General features: G+C 46.4%; 1 pseudogene; it reads left to right on the top strand.

Annotated features, from left to right (window-relative positions):
* The window catches only part of LOC141243390 (uncharacterized), a 42,523-nt pseudogene extending 17,738 nt beyond the window's left edge, over positions 1-24,785 (top strand).
* Positions 24,786-26,507: the final 1,722 nt, after the last annotated feature.

Genomic DNA, 26,507 nt, shown 5'->3' with positions numbered 1-26,507 from the left:
ACTGGCAGGTAACTGGCAACGGGACCTGAGGGCTGAAGCACAGGTGAGACACAGGTGCAAACAACATTGCTCGGGCACCTCCATTTTGGAGGAGGTGCCTTATATATGATGAAGTCCTCCGGCCATTGGCCGGGGACTCTTTAGGGCGGCGCGCGCGGCCCCTTTAAGAGGAGGGGAGCGCGCGCGCCCTAAGCACAGGGGCCGGGAAGGAGCGCGCGCTGAGAGCAGAGCAGGAGGAGGACGCCGGGACGGAGCGCGCGCTGACAGCAGAGCGGGGGGAGGAAGCCGGGCACGGAGCAGAGCGGTGAGAGGAGCAGCGTCCCTGCCTAGCAGAGGGCAGGGACGCCGGCACTACAGTACCCCCCCCTTTAGGCCCCCCCTTTTTTAGGCCAGACAGAAATTTAGCTAGGATGAGAGGGGAATGGATGTTCTCCCGGGGCTCCCACGTTCTCTCCTCAGGACCAAACCCCTTCCAATCTACCAGGAAAAAGGTCTTTCCTCTTACCCTTTTGGTGGCAAGAATGTTCTCTACCTCAAACTCGTCCTCAGCAGAAACCGGAGCAGGAGGCGTACCTGTAGACTTGGAAAAAGAGTTAAGTACCACAGGTTTGAGGAGAGACACATGGAAGGAGTTAGGGATCCGTAAGTTGGCCGGGAGTTTCAATTTATAGGCCACCGGGTTGATCTGACTGATGACCTCCAGTGGGCCGATGAACCGAGGCCCTAACTTATAGGAAGGGATCTTGAGCCGGACATATTTGGACGAGAGCCAGACTTTATCCCCAGGGCGGAATTGAGGAGGGTCCAGACGTTTTTTGTCAGCGTGTCTTTTCATACGCTCGGATGACAGAAGGAGTGCGGACCGGGTACTCTCCCATATGGAGGAAAATTTGTTAACAAGAGATTCCGCAGCCGGATTGTCCGCCGAGGTGGAGACGGGAAACGGGATCCGAGGATGCTGACCGTAGACTACAAAAAACGGGGATTTGGAGGAAGACTCGCTCTCGTGATTGTTGTACGAGAATTCGGCCCATGGCAGGAGATCCACCCAGTCAGAATGGTGGGCATTAACGAAGTGCCGAAGGTAACTGGTCAGGTTCTGATTGATCCGCTCCACTTGACCATTAGACTGTGGGTGGTAAGCGGAGGAGAAGTCCAGGGTGACGTCCAGCAATTTACAAGTGGCTCTCCAGAAACGGGAAGTGAACTGTACCCCACGATCCGACACGATGTGACGGGGCAGGCCATGAAGACGGAAGATGTGGCGGATAAAGTCTTTAGCCAGCTCGGGTGCAGACGGAAGACCTGGTAGTGGAATGAAGTGAGCCATCTTGGAGAAGCGGTCAGCGACCACCCAAATGACCGTACAACCGGCAGAGACGGGCAGATCAGTAATGAAGTCCATCGCTATATGCTGCCAGGGGGCAGCAGGTACTGGCAGAGGTAGGAGGCGGCCGGCCGGCAGGTGTCTCGGAACTTTGTTGCGGGCGCAGGACACACAGGCAGAAACAAAGTCTATTACATCCTTGTGCAGGTTAGGCCACCAGTAGTGCCGGGTAATAAGCTGGAGGGTCTTTTTCTGACCGGCGTGGCCAGCTAGTTTAGACGAATGACCCCAGTGTAGAATCTTCTCCCGATCAGGTACTGGTACGAACGTCTTACCAGGAGGAAGACGATTTAGACTCACGGGAGCCACCTGCATTACTCTGGCGGGATCGATGATATGTTTCGGATCCTCCTCGAGATCAGACACCAGAAAGGATCGAGACAAGGCATCCGCCTTGACGTTTTTGTCAGCTGGGCGAAAATGAAGGACAAAATCAAAACGAGCAATAAACAAGGACCACCGGGCTTGGCGCGGGTTAAGTCTCTGGGCATGCTGGAGGTAAGCCAAGTTCTTGTGGTCAGTGTAAATTATTACCGGGTGAAGAGCCCCCTCGAGCAGGTAACGCCACTCCTCCAATGCCAGTTTGATGGCCAATAACTCTCGGTCTCCTATGGAATAGTTGCGCTCAGAGGAGGAGAAGAGTTTAGAGAAGAAGCCACAAGTTACCATCCTCCCGGAAGATGATTTTTGAGTAAGTACCGCTCCGGCTCCAGAGGAGGAGGCGTCAACTTCCAGGAAGAACTGCTTGTTGCCATCTGGGCGATGCAGCACCGGGGCGGAAGAGAAGGCCTGTTTAAGGGAAAGAAAGGCCTCCTCTGCTTCGGGTGGCCACTCTTTGGGATTAGTAGCTTTACGGGTGAGCGCAGAAATTGGGGCCGTCCGGGAAGAGAAGTGTGGTATGAAGAGGCGGTAGTAGTTGGCGAAGCCCAGGAAACGCTGAATGGCCTTCAACCCCTCCGGTCGGGGCCATTTCTCGATGGCAGACAGTTTCTCAGGATCCATTTGAAGGCCGGTCTGAGAGATAATGTAGCCCAGAAACGGAAGCGAGGTCTGCTCAAAGAGGCACTTCTCAAATTTAGCGTAGAGATGGTTCTGCCTTAGCCTGAGCAGGACCTGACGAACGTCCCTCCGGTGAGTCTGGAGATCCGGAGAGAAGACCAAGATGTCGTCCAGGTACACCACTACGCAGGAGTAGAGAAGGTCCCGGAAGATGTCATTGACCAACTCTTGAAAGACGGCAGGAGCGTTACAGAGACCAAAGGGCATTACCAGGTATTCATAGTGGCCGTCCCGGGTGTTGAATGCCGTCTTCCATTCATCCCCCTGACGAATACGAACCAGGTTGTACGCCCCACGAAGGTCCAGTTTGGTGAAGATCCTAGCCCCCCTCAGACGATCAAATAATTCTGGAATGAGCGGAAGGGGGTACTTATTCTTCACCGTGATCAGGTTTAGGCCTCTATAGTCTATACAGGGACGGAGAGAGCCGTCCTTCTTTTTGACGAAAAAGAAGCCTGCTCCCGCCGGGGAGGTAGATTTCCGGATGAATCCTCTGGCCAGATTCTCCTCAATATATTCGGACATTGACCGGGTCTCAGCAGCGGATAAAGGATAGATACGCCCACGGGGAGGAGTAGTACCGGGTAGCAGATCGATGGGACAGTCGTATGGTCTATGTGGTGGTAATGTCTCTGCCTCCTTTTTATTAAAGACATCTGCATAAGACCAATAAGGAATCGGAAGTCCAGGTAGATTAGCTGGGGTAGGAGAGGGACGGACGGGATGGACGGGAACCAGGCAGGTTTTATGACAGTCTTGTCCCCAGCGAAGGACCTCTCCGGTTTGCCAGTCTAGCACGGGTGCATGTCTCTGGAGCCAGGGCAGACCTAGCAAGAGGGCGTGAGAGAGTCCAGGCAGAACATGAAAGGAGATACTTTCAGAATGCAGCATTCCCACCTGCAGGGTAATGGATTCGGTGATGAGTTGAATGGGGCGAGGTAAGAGGCCCCCATCCACGGCAGCGACAGACAAGGGTACAGCCAGAGGTTTGGTGGGGATGCGGTATTTCTCAACCAGGGACTGTGAAATAAGGTTCCCGGCTGCTCCAGAGTCAAGTTGGGCTAGTTCGAAATAACGGTTCTCCCCGTAGATGATCGAAACTGACAACAGCAGGGATGGAGAGGATTTATTCTTGTCTAGGTGGACCTCTCTGAGCGAACCTAGACACAGGCGTTTCCCGACCTCTCCGGGCAGGCACGGATCCGGTGCTCCTTACTGCCACAGTAGAAGCAGCTCCCCTCGGCACGGCGTGAGTCCTGACGGGTTTTGACCATCTTGGTCTGGTCGACCTGCATAGGCTCAGGAGAGTGTACCTGGGGAGAGATGGAGGGAATGACGGGTTTCTGGAAAGTAGGAGCTAAACGTGGAATCCTTCTCTCACGGGTGACCTCTTTGGCACGCTCCTGAAACCGTAGGTCAATTCGGGTGGCAAGAGTTATTAAGTCATCGAGAGTGGTAGGAATGTCCCGACCGGCAAGTTCATCTTTAATACGGCCGGACAGACCCTCCCAGAAGACGGAAACCAGAGCGTCGTTATCCCAGGCCAGCTCCGAGGCAAGGGTACGGAACCGTATGGCATATTGGCCCACGGTGAGACTCCCCTGACGGAGGCGTAGCAACGATGATGCAGATGAGGTCTTCCGTCCGGGTTCGTCGAAGACTTTCCGGAAAGCCGTGAGAAAAGCAGGCAAGTTGGACACCAGGGGGTCTCCTCTCTCCCATAGAGGATTCAGCCAGGCCAGGGCCTCCCCGGTGAGATGGGACATGATGAAGGCAATTTTGGCCCGGTCGGAGTTAAACTGGTAGGACAAAAGTTCAAAATGCAGGGTGCACTGATTCAAGAAGCCCCGAGCCTGGACGGGGTCGCCTCCGAAGCGAGGAGGTGCAGAAAGCCGGGGTCCGGGGTAGGATACCATAGTATTAGTGAGCAGCGGAGCCGCCGGATTGCAAGATATGGCACTGGCGGAGGTTGTTGGTGGATCAGACAGAGTGTTCAGGCGAGTATTAACATTCCGCAGGTGACCCAGGATGGCCTCCTGTTGGGACCTCTGACGGGACAGTTCAAGACCGAGGTCCGAGAGCGAGGGAGCTTGGGTGCCACCGGGTTCCATGGCCCGAGCAAACTGTAACGGGTCCGGGAGTCGGACTGTAACGGGTCCGGGAGGCGGAACCTCTGAGCTACTATACAAGGGGGCGGCCCTTGTAAGGGAGCGGGTGGCAGTCTCTGGGTGAACGGACAGGGAGTTACGGCAAGTGATCAGGGCAGTCTCTGGGTAAGGGGTAGGTACGACCTGTGATGGCAGAGCCTCCGGGTAGGCTCGCAGGCAGGTGGTAGATGTGTGCTCCCAGGTGAGCAAGCGAGAGTCTCTGGAATAGCAGGTGGTCACGGCACGTGACGGCGGAACCTCCGGGCTGGCAGGCAGGTAGGTAACGGAGAAGCGCTCCCAGGTGAGCGGGCAAGAGTCTCTGGAATAGCTGATGGTCACCGCACGTGACAACGGGACCTCCGGGCTGGCAAGCAGGCAGGTAACGGAGATGCGCTCCCAGGTGAGCGGGCAAGAGTCTGGAGTAGCTGGTGGTCACAGCACGTGACAACGGAGCCTCCGGGCTGGCAAGCAGGCAGATAACGGAGAAGCGCTCCCAGGTGAGCGGGCAAGCTGGTCCATAGACAGACTGACCGGAGTAGTAAGGCAGACCGTCGGACCTCAGGCAAGCAGGCAGGTAGCTGATATGCGCTCCCAGGTGAGCGGGCAGGCTGGTCCTTTAGACAGACTGACAGGAGTAGTAAGGCAGACCGTCGGACCTCAGACTGGCAGACAGGTAACAAGTATTCAGGCAGGAATCAGGCAGGTAACTGGCAGGTACTGGCAGGTAAACTGGCAGGTAACTGGCAACGGGACCTGAGGGCTGAAGCACAGGTGAGACACAGGTGCAAACAACATTGCTCGGGCACCTCCATTTTGGAGGAGGTGCCTTATATATGATGAAGTCCTCCGGCCATTGGCCGGGGACTCTTTAGGGCGGCGCGCGCGGCCCCTTTAAGAGGAGGGGAGCGCGCGCGCGCGCGCCCTAAGCACAGGGGCCGGGAAGGAGCGCGCGCTGAGAGCAGAGCAGGAGGAGGACGCCGGGACGGAGCGCGCGCTGACAGCAGAGCGGGGGGAGGAAGCCGGGCACGGAGCAGAGCGGTGAGAGGAGCAGCGTCCCTGCCTAGCAGAGGGCAGGGACGCCGGCACTACACCTAGTCTGGGGAGGGGTTTTGGATGAAGTGGGATATTTATACATGGACATATGGCTATTAGGCACACTATGCTGAACATCATGAATTATCATCCCTGTATCAAGCCTCCTGATGAAACTAGTGGGGAAATGCACTGAGGTGGATTATTGAAGCATTCTCTGGTGAGTACCATACCCTTTCCATTTATATATAGCTTGAGACATATCTGATCCTATTTAATGTATCAGTGTATTTTTTATATATATCAGGGTTAACTAGGGCTTCTGAGGGACAGCCACCAGTGAGCAGAGGTGCCATTGTCGTTCCTTAGAGTGCCAACCTCCGTGGCTAGGCAGTATCAGCTTTGTTTAGGTACAGGATAGGGTAAGGTAGTGACTGTATCAATTATTCAGCAGCATCATTGCTTACATCTGTTTATATAGATCCACAACAGTATCTCGGACCTCCCTCTCCTTCCCCATCATCACAGTTTCAGCGAGATCCACATTCCCGTGACGGTGATACCATTGGATAGAATAGTGAATCAGGAGTTGAAAGCTCCCTGATCCACCATTCAGCCTGCGCCTGTGAGTCTGAGACTCCGTGCATTGCAGGCACAAAGACGTCACTACGTCACGGCTGTAGTGTGGAGACTCAGTTTGACCAAGGTTTCTGACCTTAATTAGCCGTTGTGTTTTTGCTGCCAAGAGATTCAGAAATGTTGCCGACATTTCTGCACCAAATACTCAATGTGCACACATACCTTAGGGTTATGGCTTGTTCACTATCATCATAAGGAAAGACCAGGTGATGCAAATTTCCCAGATTTATAAAAAGCCAGCCTCCTCTAACCTTGTGCCCAAAAAAACGCAGCCATGGGTTCTTCTAAGCAGCTGCCGAGCACTCTGAAAATGAAAATGGTGGAGGCCACAAAGCAGGAGAAGACCATAAGAAGATAGCAAAGCTTTTTCAATTTTCCCTTTGTTACAGGGCTTTATTCCGTATATTAATCATTAATGCCAGCCTTGACTATCAATAACCAATATCCGGCTAATACCTCACATGTTACGTACTCTGATTCACATGCTATAAACTATACTGAACGGCGACTAACTGAGATGAAACCGCGTACCAATGAAAGATATTTATTACACACAAGTCTTCAGTTATTATACTACTAATTACCGCACTAACACAGTACACAATAATAATATATAATTAGCCCCACAATAACCTAATTATACTTCCCACCCACTTACCTAAAAACATACATACATTAATAAGAGTCCACCGCCCATCACTAACTATTCCTACAGAGAACAAGGGGTTAATAGCAGCGATATTTAACAGAGTCCAGGTACTGTGAGGCTGAAGATCCTGCTTGAGGGTGACCACAGTTGCTTGATGGTAGGAGAGTGGGTGCTGCAGCCTGAAGGAACGCTGGGGTCATGTGGGGTGAAGAGAGGCAGAAGATCAGGTCAGAAGGTTAGCAGCAGAGTGTGACAGGCTGCCCGCTGCAGCACACAGGGGGACATGGAGAGAGAAGGAGGGGGCCATGGATGAAGGGGCTGCTGCAGAGTACAGTGCAGGACGGGAGCAGGGCTGAGGCTGGAGAGCAGAGGAGATGAAGGGACTGCGGGCAGAGGATGACACAGAGGAGGAGGGGTGGGCCATGGATGAAGCGGTTGCTGCGGAGTACAGTGCAGGACGGGAGCAGGGCTGAGGCTGGAGAGCACAGGAGATGAAGGGACTGCGGGCAGAGGATGACACAGAGAGGAGGAGGAGGCCATGGATGAAGGGGCTGCTGCGGAGTACAGTGCAGGACGGGAGCAGGGCTGAGGCTGGAGAGCAGAGGAGATGAAGGGACTGCGGGCAGAGGATGACACAGAGAGGAGGAGGGGGCCATGGATGAAGGGGCTTCTGCGGAGTACAGTGCAGGACGGGAGCAGGGCTGAGGCTGGAGAGCAGAGGAGATGAAGGGACTGCGGGCAAAGGATGACACAGAGAGGAGGAGGGGGCCATGGATGAAGGGGCTGCTGCGGAGTACAGTGCAGGACGGGAGCAGGGCTGAGGCTGGAGAGCAGAGGAGATGAAGGGACTGCAGGCAGAGGATGACACAGAGAGGAGGAGGGGGCCATGGATGAAGGGGCTGCTGCGGAGTACAGTGCAGGACGGGAGCAGAGCTGAGGCTGGAGAGCAGAGGAGATGAAGGGACTGCAGGCAGAGGATGACACAGAGAGGAGGAGGGGGCCATGGATGAAGGGGCTGCTGCGGAGTACAGTGCAGGACGGGAGCAGAGCTGAGGCTGGAGAGCAGAGGAGATGAAGGGACTGCAGGCAGAGGATGACACAGAGAGGAGGAGGGGGCCATGGATGAAGGGGCTGCTGCGGAGTACAGTGCAGGACGGGAGCAGGGCTGAGGCTGGAGAGCAGAGGAGATGAAGGGACTGCAGGCAGAGGATGACACAGAGAGGAGGAGGGGGCCATGGATGAAGGGGCTGCTGCGGAGTACAGTGCAGGACGGGAGCAGAGCTGAGGCTGGAGAGCAGAGGAGATGAAGGGACTGCGGGCAGAGGATGACACAGAGAGGAGGAGGCGGCCATGGATGAAGGGGCTGCTGCGGAGTACAGTGCAGGACGGGAGCAGGGCTGAGGCTGGAGAGCAGAGGAGATGAAGCGACTGCAGGCAAAGGATGACACAGAGAGGAGGAGGGGGCCATGGATGAAGGGGCTGCTGCGGAGTACAGTGCAGGACGGGAGCAGAGCTGAGGCTGGAGAGCAGAGGAGATGAAGGGACTGCGGGCAGAGGATGACACAGAGAGGAGGAGGCGGCCATGGATGAAGGGGCTGCTGCGGAGTACAGTGCAGGACGGGAGCAGGGCTGAGGCTGGAGAGCAGAGGAGATGAAGGGACTGCGGGCAGAGGATGACACAGAGAGGAGGAGGAGGCCATGGATGAAGGGGCTGCTGCGGAGTACAGTGCAGGACGGGAGCAGGGCTGAGGCTGGAGAGCAGAGGAGATGAAGGGACAGCGGGCAGAGGATGACACAGAGAGGAGGAGGGGGCCATGGATGAAGGGGCTGCTGCGGAGTACAGTGCAGGACGGGAGCAGGGCTGAGGCTGGAGAGCAGAGGAGATGAAGGGACTGCGGGCAAAGGATGACACGTGGAGCTAGAGAGGAGGGGAACAGCGGCAGGTCAGGTGGAGGCAGGCAGGGAAGTAGAAGAGTAGAGCGTGCAAGCACTGCCATTTTGCGATGACCTCCGCCCTCCTCCTGCTATGCATGCTGGACGCGAGTGCCAGCATGGCGTTATGATGACATTGAATACACAGACATCCCTGTATGCACCTGTGCGCACCCTGCGGCAGGGCTCTTTGAAGTGCGGGGCGCCCACACTGATATGATTATATCAGTGCTGGCGTCTGGACCCCTGCAGGCAGCGGCTATTGCCAGGACAAGGATCTCTTTGATCCTTTTATCCTAGCAGTGTGACTCTCTACTGACATGGTAATTAACCATGTCAGCCTATAGTCACAGGCAATAGATGGACATCTGTCCATCTTCTTTTGACATGCCCAGACTTTTCTTGTCCTGGGCATATCTGAACAGTGGGGGGATTATTATAAAGGGGGCCAACTATGTATGTGTGGAGGCACAATTATATTTATGTGCATGTGGACATATATAAGTGTGGGGACACATGGGGACATAGGCACATAAGGCAATACACTGTGTGCCAAATTATTAGGCAAATGAGTATTTTGATCACATGATATTTTTTATACATGTTGTCCTACTCCAAGCTGCATGGGCTTGAGAGCCAACTACCAATTAAGTAAATCTGGTGATGTGCATCTCTGTAATGAGGAGGGGGTGCTGACTAATGACATCAACACCCTATATGAGGTGTGCTTAATTATTAGGCAACTTCCTTTCCTTTGGCAAAATGGGTCAGAAGAGAGATTTGACGGGCTCTGAAAAGTCCAAAATTGTGAGATGTCTTGCAGAGGGATGCAGCAGTCTTGAAATTTCCAAACTTTTGAAGCGTGATAACCGAACAATCATGGGTTTCATGGCAAATAGCCAACAGGGTCGCAAGAAGCGTGTTGGCCAAAAAAGGCGCAAAATAACTGCCCATGAATTGAGGAAAATCAAGCGTGAAGCTGCCAAGATGCCATTCGCCACCAGTTTTGCCATATTTCAGAGCTGCAACGTGTGCGATACTCAGGGACATGGCCACGGTAAGGAAGGCTGAAAAACGACCACTTTTGAACAAGAAACATAAGATAAAATGTCAAGAATGGGCAAAGAAATATCTTGACTGATCTTTCAAAGGTTTTATGGACTGATGAAATGAGAGTGACTCTGGATGGGCCAGAGGCTGGATCAGTAAAGGGCAAAGAACTCCACTCCGACTCAGACACCAGAAAGGTGTAGGTGGGGTACTGGTATGGGCTGGTATCATCAAAGATGAACTTGCGGGACCTTTTCGGGTTGAGGATGGAGTGAAGCTCAACTCCCAGACCTACTGCCAGTTTCTGGAAGACAACTTCTTCAAGCAGTGGTACAGGAAGAAGTCGGTATCGTTCAAGAAAAACATGATTTTCATGCAGGACAATGCTCCATCACATGCATCCAACTACTCCACGACGTGGCTGGCCAGTAAAGGTCTAAAAGAAGAAAAAATAATGACATGGCCCCCTTGTTCACCTGATCTGAACCCCATAGAGAACCTGTGGTCCATCATAAAATGTGAGATCTACAGGGAGGGAAAACAGTACACCTCTCGGAACAGTGTCTGGGAGGCTGTGGTGGCTGCTGCATGCAATGTTGATCGAAAACAGATCAAGCAACTGACAGAATCTATGGATGGAAGGCTGTTGAGTGTCATCATAAAGAAAGGTGGCTATACTGATCACTATTTTTTTGTTTTTGCATGTCAGAAATGTTTATTTCTAAATTTTGTGCACTGATATTGGTTTTCCTGGTGAAAATAAACAAGTGAGGTGGGATTATATTTGGTTTTTATTAAGTTTCCTAATAATTCTGCACAGTAATAGTTACTTGCACAAACAGATATCCTCCTAAGAGAGCAAAATCTAAAAAAAAAAACACTCCAACTTCCAAAAATATTAAGCTTGGATATTTATGAGTCTTTTGGGTTGATTGAGAACATAGTTGTTGATCAATAATAAAAATAATCCTCTAAAATACAACTTGCCTAATAATTCGGCACACAGTGTATATGCACATGCATATACAGGTACTTCTCACTAAATTAGAATATCAAAAAGTTACTTTATTTCAGTTCTTCAATACAAAAAGTGAAACTCATATTATATAGCGTCATTACAAACAGAGTGATCTATTTCAAATGTTTATTTCAGTTAAGGTTGATTATGGCTTACAGCCAATGAAAACACACAAGTCATTATCTCAGTAAATTAGAATATTTTATAACACCAGCTTGAAAAATTATTTTAAAATCTGAATTGTTGGCCTACTGAAATGTATGTTCAGTAAATGCACTCAATACTTGGTCGGGGCTCCTTTTGCATCAATGCGGCGTGGCATGGAGGCGATCAACTGTGACACTGCTGAGGTGTTATGGAAGCCCAAGTTGCTTTGATAGCAGCCTTCAGCTCATCTGCATTGTTGCGTCTGGGGTCTTTCATCTTCTTCTTGACAATACCCCATAGATTCTCTATAGGGTTAAGGTCAGAAGAGTTTGCTGACCAATCAAGCCCAGTGATACTGTTGTTTGTGAACCAGGTATTGGTACTTTTGGCAGTGTGGACAGTTACCAAATCCTGCTGGAGAATGAAATTTCGATCTCCAAAAAGCTTGTCAGCGGAGGGAAGCTTGAACTGCTCTAAAATTTCCTGGTAGACGGCTGCGCTGACTTTGGTCTTGATAAAACACAGTGGACCTTCGCCAGCAGATGACATGGCTCCCCAAACCATCACTAATTGTGGAAACTTCACACTAGACCTCAAGCAGCTTGGATTGTGACCTCTCCATTCTTCCTCCAGACTCTGGGACCTTGATTTCCAACACCTTGAAACACTGAGCAAAAGTCCAGGTCTTTTTCTCCTTGGCCCAGGTAAGACGCTTCTGGCGTTGTCTGTTGGTCATGAGTGGCTTGACACAAGGAATGCGACACTTGTAGCCCATGTCCTGGATACGTTTGTGTGTGGTGGCTCTTGAAACAATGACTCCAGCAGCAGTCCACTCCTTGGGAATCTCCCCCACATTTTTGAATGGCCTTTTCTCAACAATCCTTTCAAAGTTGTGGTTATCCCGGTTGCTTGTGCACCTTTTTCTACCACACTTTTTCCTTCCACTCAACTTTCCATTAATATGCTTGGATACAGCACTCTGTGAACAGCCAGCTTCTTTAGCAATGGCCTTTTGTGGCTTAGCCTCCTTGTGTGGTGTGTCAATGACTGCCTTCTGGACATCTGTCAAGTCAGAAGTTTTCCCCATGATTGTGGAGCCTACTGAAACAGACTAAGGGACCTTTTTAAATGCTTAGGAAGCCTTTGCAGATGTTTTTTTGTTAATTATTCTAATTTTCTGAGATAATGACTTTTTTTGTGTTTTCATTGGCTTTAAGCCATAATCATCAACATTAACAGAACTAAACAATTGAAATAGATCACCCTGTTTGTAATGACTCTATATAATGAGTTTCCTTTTTTTTTATTGAAGAACTGAAATAAATTGACTTTTTGATGATATTCTAGTGAGATGCACCTGTGTGTATATATATGAATTCGCATACATGGTAGTATGAAAAAACATACAGTACAGACCAAAAGTTTGGACACACCTTCTCATTTAAATATTTTTCTGTATTTTCATGACTATGAAAATTGTACATTCACACTGAAGGCATCAAAACTATGAATTAACACATGTGGAATTATATACTTAACAAAAAAGTGTGAAACAACTGAAAATATGTCTTATATTCTAGGTTCTTCAAAGTAGCCACCTTTTGCTTTCATGACTGCTTTGCACACTCTTGGCATTCTCTTGATGATCTTCAAGAGGTAGTCACCGGAAATGGTTTTCACTTCACAGGTGTGCACTGTCAGGTTTAATAAGTGGGATTTCTTGCCTTATAAATGGGGTTGGGACCATCATTTGTGTTGTGCAGAAGTCTGGTGGATACACAGCTGATAGTCCTACTGAATAGACTGTTAGAATTTGTATTATGGCAAGAAAAAAGCAGCTAAGTAAAGAAAAACGATTGGCCATCATTACTTTAAGAAATGAAGGTCAGTCAGTGTGAAAAATTGGGCAAACTTTGAAAGTGTCCCCAAGTGCAGTTGCAAAAACCATCAAGCGCTACAAAGAAACTGGCTCACATGAGGACCGCCCCAGGAAAGGAAGACCAAGAGTCACCTCTGCTTCTGAGGATAAGTTTATCCGAGTCACCAGCCTCAGAAATCGCAGGTTAACAGCAGCTCAGGTTAGAGACCAGGTCAATGCCACACAGAGTTCTAGCAGCAGACACACCTCTTCAACAACTGTTAAGAGGAGACTTTGTGCAGCAGGCCTTCATGGTAAAATAGCTGCTAGGAAACCACTGCTAAGGACAGGCAACAAGCAGAAGAGACTTGTTTGGGCTAAAGAACACAAGGAATGGACATTAGACCAGTGGAAATCTGTGCTTTGGTCTGATGAGTTCAAATTTGAGATCTTTGGTTCCAACCACCGTGTGTTTGTGCGATGCAGAAAAGGTGAATGGATGGACTCTACATGCCTGGTTCCCACCGTGAGGCATGGAGGAGGAGGTGTGATGGTGTGGGGGTGCTTTGCTGGTGACACTGTTGGAGATTTATTCAAAATTGAAGGAATACTGAACCAGCATGGCTACCACAGCATCTTGCAGCGGCATGCTCTTCCATCCGGTTTGCGTTTAGTTGGACCATCATTCATTTTTCAACAGACAATGACCCCAAACACACCTCCAGGCTGTGTTAGGGCTATTTGACCAAGAAAGAGAGTGATGGGGTGCTACGCCAGATGACCTGGCCTCCACAGTCACCAGACCTGAACCCAATCGAGATGGATTGGGGTGAGCTGGACCGCAGAGTGAAGGCAACAGGGCAAACAAGTGCTAAGCACATCTGGGCACTCCTTCAAGATTGTTGGAAGACCATTTCTGGTGACTACCTCTTGAAGCTCATCAAGAGAATGCCAAGAGGGTGCAAAGCAGTCATCAAAGCAAAGGGTGGCTACTTTGAACAACCTAGAATATAAGACATATTTTCAGTTGTTTCACACTTTTTTGTTAAGTATATAATTCCACATGTGTTAATTCATAGTTTTGATGCCTTCAGTGTGAATGTACAATTTTCATAGCATAGTCATGAAAATACGGAAAATCTTTAAATGAGAAGGTGTGTCCAAACTTTTGGTCTACTAATATATATATATATATATATATATATATATATATATATATATATATATATATATGTGTGCATACATATTTTAGGACACTTATCTTTACACTCTTTCCTCAGTTCGAAATGTAATTAAGAAATGGCAGTTAACAGCAACAGCAAGGAAGACCAAGCTAAATTTCAGTGAGAGCTGCTCGTAGGATTGCTGGAGAGGCAAATCAGAAACCCCCCTTGACTGCAAAAGACCTTCAGAAAGATATAGAAGATTCTTTAGTTGTTGCACATTTTTCAACTGTTCAGAGACACCTGCTCAAATATGGCCTTCATGAAAGAGTCATCAGAAGAAAACCTCTCCTGAGTCCTCACCATAAAATTCTGTGTCAGAAGTATGCAAAACAACATCTAAATAAGCCTGATGCATTTTGGAAACATGTTCTGTGGACTGATGAGGTTAAAATAAAACTCTTTGGCCACAATGATCAAAGGTATGTATGGAGAAAAAAAGGGTACAGAATTTCAAGAAAAGAACACCTTGCCAACCATTAAGCCTGGAGGTGGATCAATCATGCTTTAGGGTTGTGTTGCAGCTAATGGCATGGGATTATTTCATGTGTAGAGAGAAGAATGGATTCAATGAAGTTTCAACAAATTCTTAATGCAATAACACCATCTGTAAAAAAAGCTGATGTTGAAAAGAGGATGGCTTCTTCAAATGGATAATGGATTCTAAACACATTTCAAAATCCACAATAGACAACCTCAAAGGCACAAGATGAAGGTTTTACAATGGCCCTTGCAGTCCTCTGATCTGAACATAATTAAAAATCTGTGGCTAGACGTCAAAATAGCAGTGCGTGCAAGACGACCCAGGAATCTCACAAAACTGGAAGAATTTTCCAAGGAAGAATGGATGAAAATCCCTCAAACAAGAATTTAAAACCTCTTGTCTGGTTACAAAGAGCGTTTACAAGCTGTGATACTTGCAAAAGGTGGTGCTACTAGGTACTAACCAATCAGGGTGTCCAAACTTTTGCATCGGCCCATTTTCCGTTTTGTAATTTTGACCATGGATGTTTCAACCTTTACATGCCACTGTGAGTAAAGGGAATTAAGGAAGGATTCCTTATCTTAGACAAACAAGGGCTGTAACGACACATCTCAACCTGTATGGTCCTCACAGGGATGATGGACCTTCCCATAATGGCTTGCTATACTGTTGTAGCTTTTAACAAAAGTTATGTAACGCCACATGTAACCATAAAGTTCTTGACTGCATAATTCAGGAGAAACATTCATAAAGTGTTGTGCCTGTTATCTGATATATATACTTGTCATCAAGTTCTTGTTAAGTAAAGTAAAGTTTATTTTTGGACTTTGGTCTCCTTCATTTATCTCCATACCATCTGGACTGGGCCTGCCAAGTACAGTGGCAGCATACGGTCTTCAGAGTCGGGAAATATGACTCCACCAAATTAAAGTCTGTGTTGCAATGCGGCATTGGTGGATGGAACAAGACATGATGTCTCAGATGTGCTCGATTGGATTCAGGTCTGGGGAATGGACAGGCCATTCCAAAGCATCAATGCCTTCATCATGCAGGAACTGCTGACACACTCCAGCCACATGAGGTCTGGCATTGTCCTGCATTAGGAGGAATCCAGGGCCAACCGCACCAGCATATGGTCTCACAAGGGGTCTGAGGATCTCATCTCGGTAACTAATGGCAGTCAGGCTACCTCTGGCGAGCACATAGAAGGCTATGTGGCCCTACAAGGAAATGCTTCCCCACACCATTATTGACTCACTGCCAAACCGGTCATGCTGGAGAACGTTCTCCACAGCATCTCCAGACTCTGTCACGTCTGTCACATGTGTGCAGTGTGAACCTGCTCTCATCCGTGAAGAACACAAGACGTCAATGTGGAATCTGCCAATCTTGGTGTTCTCTGGCAAATGCCAATGACCCTTTACCATGTTGTACTATAAGCACAACACCTACTTGTGGACTTCAAGCCTTCATACCACCCTCATGGAATCTGTTTCTGACAGTTTGAGCTGACAAATGTTAGTGGCCTGTTGAAGGTCATTTTGCAGGGATCTTGCACTGCTCCTCCTGTTCCTCCTTGCACAAAGGAGGAGGTAGCGGTCCTGATGCTGGGTTGTTGCCCTCCTACGGCCCCCTCCACATCTCCTCGTGTACTGACCTGTCTCCTGGTACAGTATATGCTCCATGCTTTGGACACTGTGCTGACACACAGTTACCCTTCTTGCCACAGCTCTCATTAATGTGCCATCCTGGATGAGCTGCACTACATGAGCAACTTCTGTGGGTTGTAGACACCGCCTCATGCTACTGTACCTCTAGGGGTGAGAGCAATGATAAAATGCAAAAGTGACCAAAACAGCCAAAAAGGATGAGAACAGAGAAATGTTTTGCAGAACCACTCCTTTATTGGGGGTATCTTGCTAATTGCCTATCATTTCTACCAGTTGTCTGTTCCATTTACACAACAGCAGGAGAAATTGATTCACAATCAGTGTTGCTTCATAACTGGACAGGTTGATTTCACAGAAGTGTGATTGACTTGGAGTTACATTGTGATGTTTAAGTGTTCCCTTTACATTTTTGAGTAGTGTACTTAACAGCCCCATACATGAGATAAGTGTTGGCTGAACGGTCATTTGGCAGATGGCTATTTTTCCCGACTCCCCCATACACACAAATATTCCAGCTTTCTTGGGGTCTGTATGAGAGAGTCACCTCCAGACTCCTCTAGCGGAGGATTATCTACAGGAAAAACAAACAATTAGCCTCCAAAATTGAGGATGCCAGATCCTTCTCTGCCCTGACATCATCTGTCGCGAGGCCCCCAAATACATTATATAGTCAGCCAACCCCCAATTCATTACATGCAACTTTAGTCTAATGTATATGGGGGCTTTAAAATGTAACTCATTTGACGCTGCCTCTGTCCCGGCCTAATAGACTTTCGTACATTGCAGGTTAAGACACCATTATTAGGTATTTAAGTATCATAGTAACTAGGCAGCCTTATACTATCGAGTACTTGGGGGAGGAGGGGCATTCAGCTGAACTCTGTCACACCTTCCGAGATGCCATGTTTGCTTTTGACAGCAGCAAGTGGTTAAACTGCCAGGGTTGGTGTAGCAGCCGTACCTGTGCCATCCCTGCGGTGAACATCTATGTTCTGCTGCTCAAAGGATTTAATTATTTTAAAACAAATGTTTAATGTGTTAGAAAATAACAAAATTTGTCTTATGCTGTTTGCTTGTTTTTTCTTTTTATAAAAATTGTTGGTGCCAATTTTCTTTTGAAAAATTTTAATTTCTGCTTTTTTTCTGGTGTTTTTCTTGTAATATAGGAAAGCCTAAGGCCAGAAATAAACCCCATAAAAAACTGTACATGGAGACTTTGGTATCAAATAATTTCTGTCCGCAATATTTGTGTAAACAAAAAAGGTTTTCTAAATACATCAAACTTCTGTGTGTGAATCAGACATGAGATCTAACGTGATAGAAGATTACAGTCTGGGGAAGACGGGAAACATTCATATAGACGGCCGGTGGAGATGTAGTCAGTGATGGACTGTGGCTAAATATGTTTCTAGAGCCGTAGTAGAAGATGAAGATGTCGTCCTCATCGTGAAGTAGTTATTTCTCATGTCACGTGTAATGAATATCTCCTGCAGTATTGCTAATGCCGATTGCAGTGTCGGTAAATGAGACGAGAATTAGCAATAAGGTAGAGGAGTCTATGAGAAACGTATTCAGCTGCAGACTCCAAGGAAGAAACTGCTTGTTGTCTGTGGCCTAAAATATATAGGTTTTATTACTAGATGTAAAGAAGAAAACTAAATACTGTAAAATAATAAATCTCCTCATATTTTTCTCTAATTATCTCCAGTAATTGTATTATTACACAGGATTTTTATGATGTTACATCTACTTATCTTCTTCCCATTCAGGTCTCTACAATATTCGATCCGTTCAGTGACAATCTTCTATATAAGAGAGTTTTCCTGATTTACCCATCAAAACTGGATATGGACAAGGACAAGATGGCAGAGAAAATATTACACCTTACCCTAGAGATCCTCTTTCATCTTACTGGAGAGGTGAGAGATTCTGATGACGTCACATTACATCATTCTTATCTATAGGAATAACAGATGGACAGAACTGGAGAGGTGAGGACTCTGGAAATGTCTGTACTGAGATTTATTAAGGTGTTTCTCCATTATCAGGATTACACAGTAGTGAAGAAGACTTCTAGTGAGCGCTGTCAGGACCCTGTGTCTGAGGGATGGGGAAGACCCCTGAGCCCAATCAGAGGGCCTTCACCTCACCTCCTGATACATGAGGACATCAATGACCAGAAGATCCTAGAACTCACCTTCAAGATGATTGAGCTGCTGACTGGAGAGGTGACACTGCTGGGAATGCTGGGACATTATACAGTAAAGCTATGAAGGGATCGCAATGGTGACATTATCATTGTATGTGTCAGGTTCCTATAAGGTGTCAGGATGTCGCTGTCTATTTCTCCATGGAGGAGTGGGAGTATTTAGAAGGACACAAAGATGTCATGATGGAGGTTCCCCAGCCCCTCACATCACCAGGTAATAGACAGGACTAAATACACACGACCTATAATTATCTGTATGTAAAGAATGAATTCAGTCCCTGTATGTGTTTTCTCCAGTTCTATCCAGTAAGAGGACAACACCAGAGAGATGTCCCCGTCCTCTTCTTCCACAGGACTGTAAACAAGAAGATCCCAATGTTCCTCAGGATCATCAGGTAGATGGAGAGAAGATATCATGAGATCTTCTCTATGATGTGTAGACGGCTGTGAAGGTCTTGTGCTCAGCAGGGCTGTGGTGTCTGAGTCGGAGCCCATTTTGGTGCAGTCAGAGTGGTATAAAATGGACCGACTCCCGACTCCTAAAATATATAATAAATTGGGTACAGTAGTTCAATGCAGTTTGTGGGGAATATTTTTTCATAAGAATTTGGGAAAGTTATGAAATGTCCTATAAATGTCTGTCCTATTCCTGATCTAAGGGTCTAGACATTTAGCTGAGATTAATCTGTGCTACTGTAAATTTATCCCTTAAACGTGAGCCGTGTATGAGGGAGTCGTGGAGTCGGTGTCATGGAAATTGAGGAGTCGGAGGTTTGGCTTACCGACTCCACAGCCCTGGTGCTCAGTCTTGTTTTATCCACCAGTATTATATGTTTTATACTTGTGTAATGAGAACGGTGGAGATGGCAGGATTAGAGCTGATCATAGATGGGACTTCTCCATCTGTCTGTGACTTTTACAATATTTGTTTCAGGGTGAAGATCTGACCCATATTAATACTACAGAGACCTATGTGAGGGGTGATGAGCGGTGTAAAGTGGAGATTCCTACATATGACTACCCAGGTGAGTAGTAACCACTAAATGCAGAGAAGTCACAGATTCTTCTCAGTCACCGGCTGTGGCTGCTTTATCGGTGGTGTAGTCCGGCCGTATCACAATCGTGTGGTCACCATTCTTCCTCTAGACCACAACATTCTCCCCTACACAAAACTGTTAACCCCTTTCTGACGTTGTAAGTAATAATAAGTTTCTGTGCTCTGGACCTTATGGACCAGGTACGTATTATTACTACATGGCGATCGCACCTGCACACAGGCTGTGCGGGCGCAATCGCCACCCGGGTCAGCTGATTCTGACATCTGACACCTGGCACGCAGTGCCCGCACCGCTCCCGGCAGCACTTAGTGAGTGCGCAGAGGGACAGCAGCGGGGTCCAGATCGTTGCCATGGTGACCCAATGTCGTCATGATAACATCTGGGTCACCAGCCCCAGCAAGTTAAGTTTGATCATGCGCAGTGCATGATCAAAGTAACTTGTGTCTGCAGAGCTGACAGTTTAAAAGTTATAGCAGTGATCCTGCTCTGCTATACCTTATAACTGCGATCAGCCTGTTGTAAAAATATATTAAAAAATATATATTTTTACAAGATATATTAAAAATAATATATGGAAAAAAAAAACAACAATAAAAGCACACATATTTGGTATTGCCGCGTCAGTAACGACCTGCTTTATCATCATATTGCCAAACAAAAAGTGGAATAAAACGCGATAAAGATGAATGTAAATAAAATTGGTACCGCTGAAAACGTCATCTTGTCCAGCAAAAAAGAAGCCGCCATACGACTCCATCAGCTGGAAAATAAAAAAGTTACAGCTCTCAGAATAAAACGATGCAAAAAAAAAATAGTTTTTATTGTCTAACAGCGCCAAAACCTAAAAAAACAATATAAATGTAGTACGGCTGTAATTGTACTGACCCGAATAATAAAGCGGCCTTATACATTTTTCCACACGTGGAACGGCATATAAAGAACCCAAAAAAAACTATTCCTGAATTGTTGTTTTTTGTTTATTCTGCTTCCCAAAATTCGGAATAGAAAGCGATAAAAAAAAGTCACATGCCCAAAATTAGTACCAATAAAAACATCAACTTGTCCCGCAAAAAACAAGCCGTCACATGACTCTGTCGGCTGAAATATGGAAAAATTATAGCTATCAAAATATGGCGATGCAAAAACTTTCTGAATGTCCTCATATGGTCCCTACAAGACAAGGTCCAGTCTTTCTGGCCAAACTTCACTTTTATGATCGACAACATTAAATGTGCAGTGAGGCCAAGTGTGAATTTCTGTCCAATAACAACAGAGTTTCCCTTTATCCTGACTTTTCTATTTCTTCTAAAACCAACTAACTTCAAACAGGATTGCGATAAACTACATAAAAACATTACACCTGAGCCATGATATATCTCTAAGCTGTGCGTGGCTCATGGCTGTAATATACATTTATTCACGCCTGCAGGAGATGTGTTGGCTCCAGCCCTGGTTTCATGGATTCACTCCACGTCATAAATTCCATTATGTTTTCAATCCTAAAGAATTCAGATTACTGCACAATCTCTCCTGAAATGGGGGCGCTAATACTTTCTCTACTCTTCTGGTCAGTACTCATAGTGGCTCTAATGGTCCATCATAAATGAGTGCCACTCCGATTTAATATTGGAGTTCTCCCCTTATACTTATATTGTTGTTGAGGATGTAACATAGAATAAAAAATGTCTTTTTTTATAGGTTTATTCTGTATGACAGTTTGATTGTGGTGGGATCGGCGTGACTCACTTATGTGACTCTGTAACTTCCTGGTAGTCTTTAAAAAAAGGTCTCCATTACGTCTTCCCAATGCCCGAGGTCTAAATTTAAGACGCCTCAGCTCTGCAGTATTATAAAAAGTTCTCTTTGAACGTCTAATATTTCTTCTTGAAACTCATCTGACAGAAAATATTGGCCCTTACGATAGTTTAGATTGCCAAGAGCCACCGAGCCCCATACTCCAATTACCCCAGAGAGGTTTCACCACTAGTTACTCACTATTTACTGATGGAGACTGTTGAGTTTGATCATTTCAGTAGATGTGTTATTGTCTATAGTCACAGTTTTTGACTACAGTAGTTAGTGACCAAATTTCTCTGATTTAACCCCTTCCTGCAGCCAGTTTTGTGTTCCTCTCTGGGCCCATTTTTCAAATCTGACATGTGTCACTTTATATGGTGATAACTCTGGAATTCTTCTCAAACGATAATAGGAAACAAATGGACCTTACAAATTATTTTCCTTGAATCCTACAATACCCTATGTACGGCTGAACACTACTATCTTGGCACATGGCAGGTTAAGAAGGGAAGGAGCGACATTTAGCTATTTGAATATAGATCTTGCTGAAATAGTTTGCAGACACAATGTATCGTGGTCACCTGGCAGCTCAAAAGATGGCCACCACAAACAGGCTTGGTGCCATCTACTTCATTTTCCAGATCTCACGAATTGTCTTGTTTATCACCGTTTAACCCCTCTTCATGGATCTGGACTTACACAGAGACCCCAAGGCTTGGGCCACGGTGTTACCTGGTGTTCTGTGGTGTGAGATGGGAAGAAGAATAGTCAGGTAGTTGGGTCAGAACCAGGAGGGCAGAGAAAATACTAAATCAGAAGACACAAGAGTAGTCAGTAAACGGGCCGAGGTCACAAGAGGAAACAAATACACAATCCGGGAGCTGAGCACAGAGGACTGAACCAGAGGAGAACAAGGCTGTATCTGGCAGCTTCCGGCAATATGCTTCCAGCTTTAGTAGGGTGTGGTGCTTTCCAATTAGCTGAAGCAGGGAGCAGATTACTTCAGCTGGACAGCACACACACCCATACTGCCAGACTGGATGGTACTACTGGTCCCAGGCACTCTAATCTTACTGGCTGGACAAAGCCTGTACCTTTAACTCCATATTTGGGAGGCAGAATGAACAAACAGTTGAACACCACGCTCCACTGCTTCATCCTATGAGGTTTTCTATTAGATGGTCATTGTCCTGGTGAATAAGTGAATTTTTTTTATATAACTTGCCTTTTTACAGACAATTTAAGTAGAAATGTTCAAAAATATAAAATTCAAGGATTTTTTATTAAAAAATAATAATTGGTTTTATTCTTGGCAGATGTCTGTACCAGGAGATCAGAGGGACAGCTGACATCTTCAATTTTCAAATCAGTTAATTTTCAGATTCCACAGGATACAATTAAAATGAATGACATTTCTCCAGATTTACCATCATCCCTTCACAGCAAAGATCTGTCATCTGATCCTTTGAAACAGGTCCTGTCTTCTGATTCATTACCGACTACTAAGGAAATTCAAAGTCACAAAATAAGCATTAAAAAACTAACTGTTCCTAATGCAAAGAAGCCATTTTCACATTCAGAATATAGAAATAGTTTTCCTCTCAGAAAGTCTTTTCTTAAACATCAAAAAATTCACACAGCGAAGAATAGATTTTCTTGCTCCAAGTGTGGGAGATGTTTTAATCAGAAAACAAGTCTTGTTAGGCACCAGAGAACTCACACAGGAGAGAAGCCATTTTCCTGTTCAGAATGTGGGAAATGCTTTACAGAGAAATCAAATCTTATCGCACATCAGAGAACTCACACAGGGGAGAAGCCTTTTCCATGTTCAGAATGTGGGAAATGTTTTACAGAGAAATCAACTCTTATCAAACATCAGAGAACTCACACAGGAGAGAAGCCATTTTCATGTTCAGAATGTGGGAAATGTTTTGTACATAAATCAAATCTTTTCAAACATCAGAGAACTCACACAGGGGAGAAGCCTTTTCCATGTTTAGAATGTGGGAAATATTTTGCAGTGAAATCTACTCTTATCAAACATCAGAGAACTCACACAGGGGAGAAGCCTTTTCCATGTTCAAAATGTGGGAAATGTTTTACAGAGAAATCTACTCTTATCAAACATCAGAGAACTCATACAGGGGAGAAGCCTTTTCCATGTTCAAAATGTGGGAAATGTTTTACAAAGAAATCTACTCTTATCAAACATCAGAGAACTCACACAGGGGAGAAGCCTTTTCCATGTTCAGAATGTGGAAAATGTTTTAACAAGAAATCTAGTTTTCTTACGCACCAGAGAACCCACACAGGGGAGAAGCCTTTTTCATGTTCAGATTGTGGGAAACGTTTTGTACAGAAATCATGTCTTAATATACATCAGAGAACTCACACCGGGGACAAGCCTTTTCCATGTTCAGAATGTGGAAAATGTTTTACACAGAAATCAACTCTTATCAACCATCAGAGAACTCACACAGGAGAGAAGCCATTTTCATGTTCAGAATGTAGGAAATATTTTACAGCGAAATCAAATCTTATCAAACATCGCAAAACTCACACAGGGGAGAAGCCTTTTTCATGTTCAGAATGTGGGAAATGTTTTACAGAGAAATCAACTCTTAGCAAACATCTAAGAACTCACACAGGGGAGAAGCCTTTTCCATGTTCAGAATATGGAAAATGTTTTAACTAGAAATCTGATTTTGATAAGCACCAGAGAATTCACACAGGGGAGAAGCCTTTTTCATGTTCAAAATGTGAGAAATGTTTTAACCAGAAAGCGCATTTTGATAACCACCGGAGAACCCACACTGGGGAGAATGCCGCAACTACACCCAACTAGTCTCTGTACAGACAAGAAAGGCCCTAGCTGCTCAACTAAAAACGCCACCACAGACCTAACTAACTAATAAGCCATTGAGAAGTTTCTCATACCTCCTGAGGAACCAGAGGGGAGGCCGCAACACACAAAACTCTGAGTGAGAAACAAAAACACATTCATATAGGGCAAAGAAGGCAAGCTAACCAAAAATAAAAGGAACAAGTATAATCTCCCAGAAACCAAACATTGTTAGAATGAAAATGTACTAGGAGGGAAAGCAAACTGACCGGGAGGATAGTTTCACCTTTGTGGTGAAACTTATAAAATTCATCCTCACCAACTGGAAATATAAACCTGTACATTTATAAAGACCACGGACAAGATAAAGATTCCCAACTCACATCAGGACCACAAGATCCCAGGTACTTTCAGCTGCATCACAACTAATGTAATGTACTTAATTATATGTACCAAATGTCCAACTGGGGGTCTGTATGTAGGGGAGACAGGGCAAAAACTTAAAACAAGGATGAATTCTCATCGCCACACAAAAAAAGAATAGATCTACTTGTGGCCACACATTTTTACGGCCACAACTGCTTATCCCTTTCCGAAGTTCTGCTTCACGTCACTTGTCTTATCTATTGCATTATTCCTGTGCCCTGTTGTGCATAAATATGTGACTCTTCAGATTTTGTGTTATACTATGTCTGATGATGAGACCTGAGTAGTCTCGAAAGCTTACTGACTAATGGCTAACTGAAAAGATGGTATCAACCACTGAGGACTTTCAAATTTTAATATTTTTCTCAATACAGAAATTTTAAGATCTCTCCACAGGTGTTCAATGGGATTTAGACCCAGACTCATTGCTGGGCAGAACTCTCCAGCACTTTGTTTCCATCCATTTTCTGGGTGCTTCTTGAAGTATGTTTGGGGTCATTGTCTTGCTGGATGACCCATGACCTAGGACGCAAACCCAGCTTTCTGACACTAGGCACTACATTGTGCCCCAAAATCTTTTGCTAATCTTCAGATTTCATGTTGCCTTGCACACAGTCAGAGGCAGCTAAACAACCTCAAAACACCTTTGAACCTCCACCATATTTGACTGTATGGGCTGTAAATTTATTGATTATGCTCCCCCCCTTGACAAAGGAACATGCGGATCTCTGAAGATGGACCTTGAAATTGTTGATATTTTTCAACAATTTTGGTTCAAGTCCTCATACAGTTCTCTTCTCCTTTTTCTGTTTTCTCCATGCTTAGAGTGGCACACATATGCACATAATGCAAAGATTGAATCAACTTCTCCCTTTTTTATTTGGTTTTAGTTGTGATTTTCATATTGCCCACACCTGTTACTTGCCACAATTGTGTTTGAACAAGCTTCACATGCTTGAAACAAAGTTGTTTACCCACAATTTTGGCAAGGTGTCAACAATTTTGTCCGACCTATTTTATGTGGTTTTAGTGTGAAATTATGTTCAATTTGCCTTTTTTTTCTCTGTTTTCTTGTGCTGTTTCAATAAACGCAAATAAACGTGTATAACAAAACGTGTAATTGCAGTAATTTTCTGGGAGAATTACTTCATTTTCTGGAACAATTTCAAGGGATCCAACACTTTTGACCATGACTTGTGTAACGGGTCTGGGAGGTGGAACCTCTGAGCTACTATACAAAGGGGCAGTCCTTGTAAGGAAGCGGGTGGCTCCCAGGGAAGGCGGGCAGGTAGTCACGGCAAGTGACAGGAACAGTCTCTGGGAAGAAGGGCAGGAGGTAACGGCAAGTGACAGGGACAGTCTCTAGACAGGCGGGTGGTCACGGCAAGTGACAGCAGGGGAAGAGCCTCTAGACAGGCAGGTGGTCACGGCAAGTGACAGCAGGGTAAGAGTCACTAGACAGGCAGGTGGTCACGGCAAGTGACGGCAGAGCCTCCAGGTAGGCTAGCAGGTGGGAAGCAGGTGAGTGCTCCCAGGTGAGCGGGTAAGAGTCTCACGGCTGGCTGGCAGGTGGTCACGGCAAGTGACGGCAGAACCTCCAGGTAGGCTAGCTGGCGGGTAGCAGATGAGCGCTCCCAGGTGAGCGGGGAAGAGTCTCTCGGCTGGCTGGCAGGAGGTCTCAGGCAGGTATCAGGCAGGTATCAAGCAGGTATCTGGCAGGTATCAGGCAGGTGCTTCCTGAACCGCAGGCGGACTGGTCCATAGACAGACTGGCGGATGCTGGTAGACAGACTGGCGGACCGCAGGGAATGCAAGCAGGTAGACAGAGCTGGAAAACAGACTGGCAACGGAACCTGAGGGCTGAAGCAGAGGTGAAAGGC

The sequence above is a fragment of the Phyllobates terribilis genome, unplaced genomic scaffold (genome assembly GCF_046119375.1).
Source record: "Phyllobates terribilis strain yellow unplaced genomic scaffold, ASM4611937v1 Scaffold_1230__1_contigs__length_350227, whole genome shotgun sequence".
In the NCBI taxonomy this organism is placed as follows: Eukaryota; Metazoa; Chordata; class Amphibia; order Anura; family Dendrobatidae; genus Phyllobates; species Phyllobates terribilis.
The sequence above is the reverse complement of the archived record's forward strand: the minus strand, read 5'-3'. Positions and strand labels throughout refer to the sequence as shown.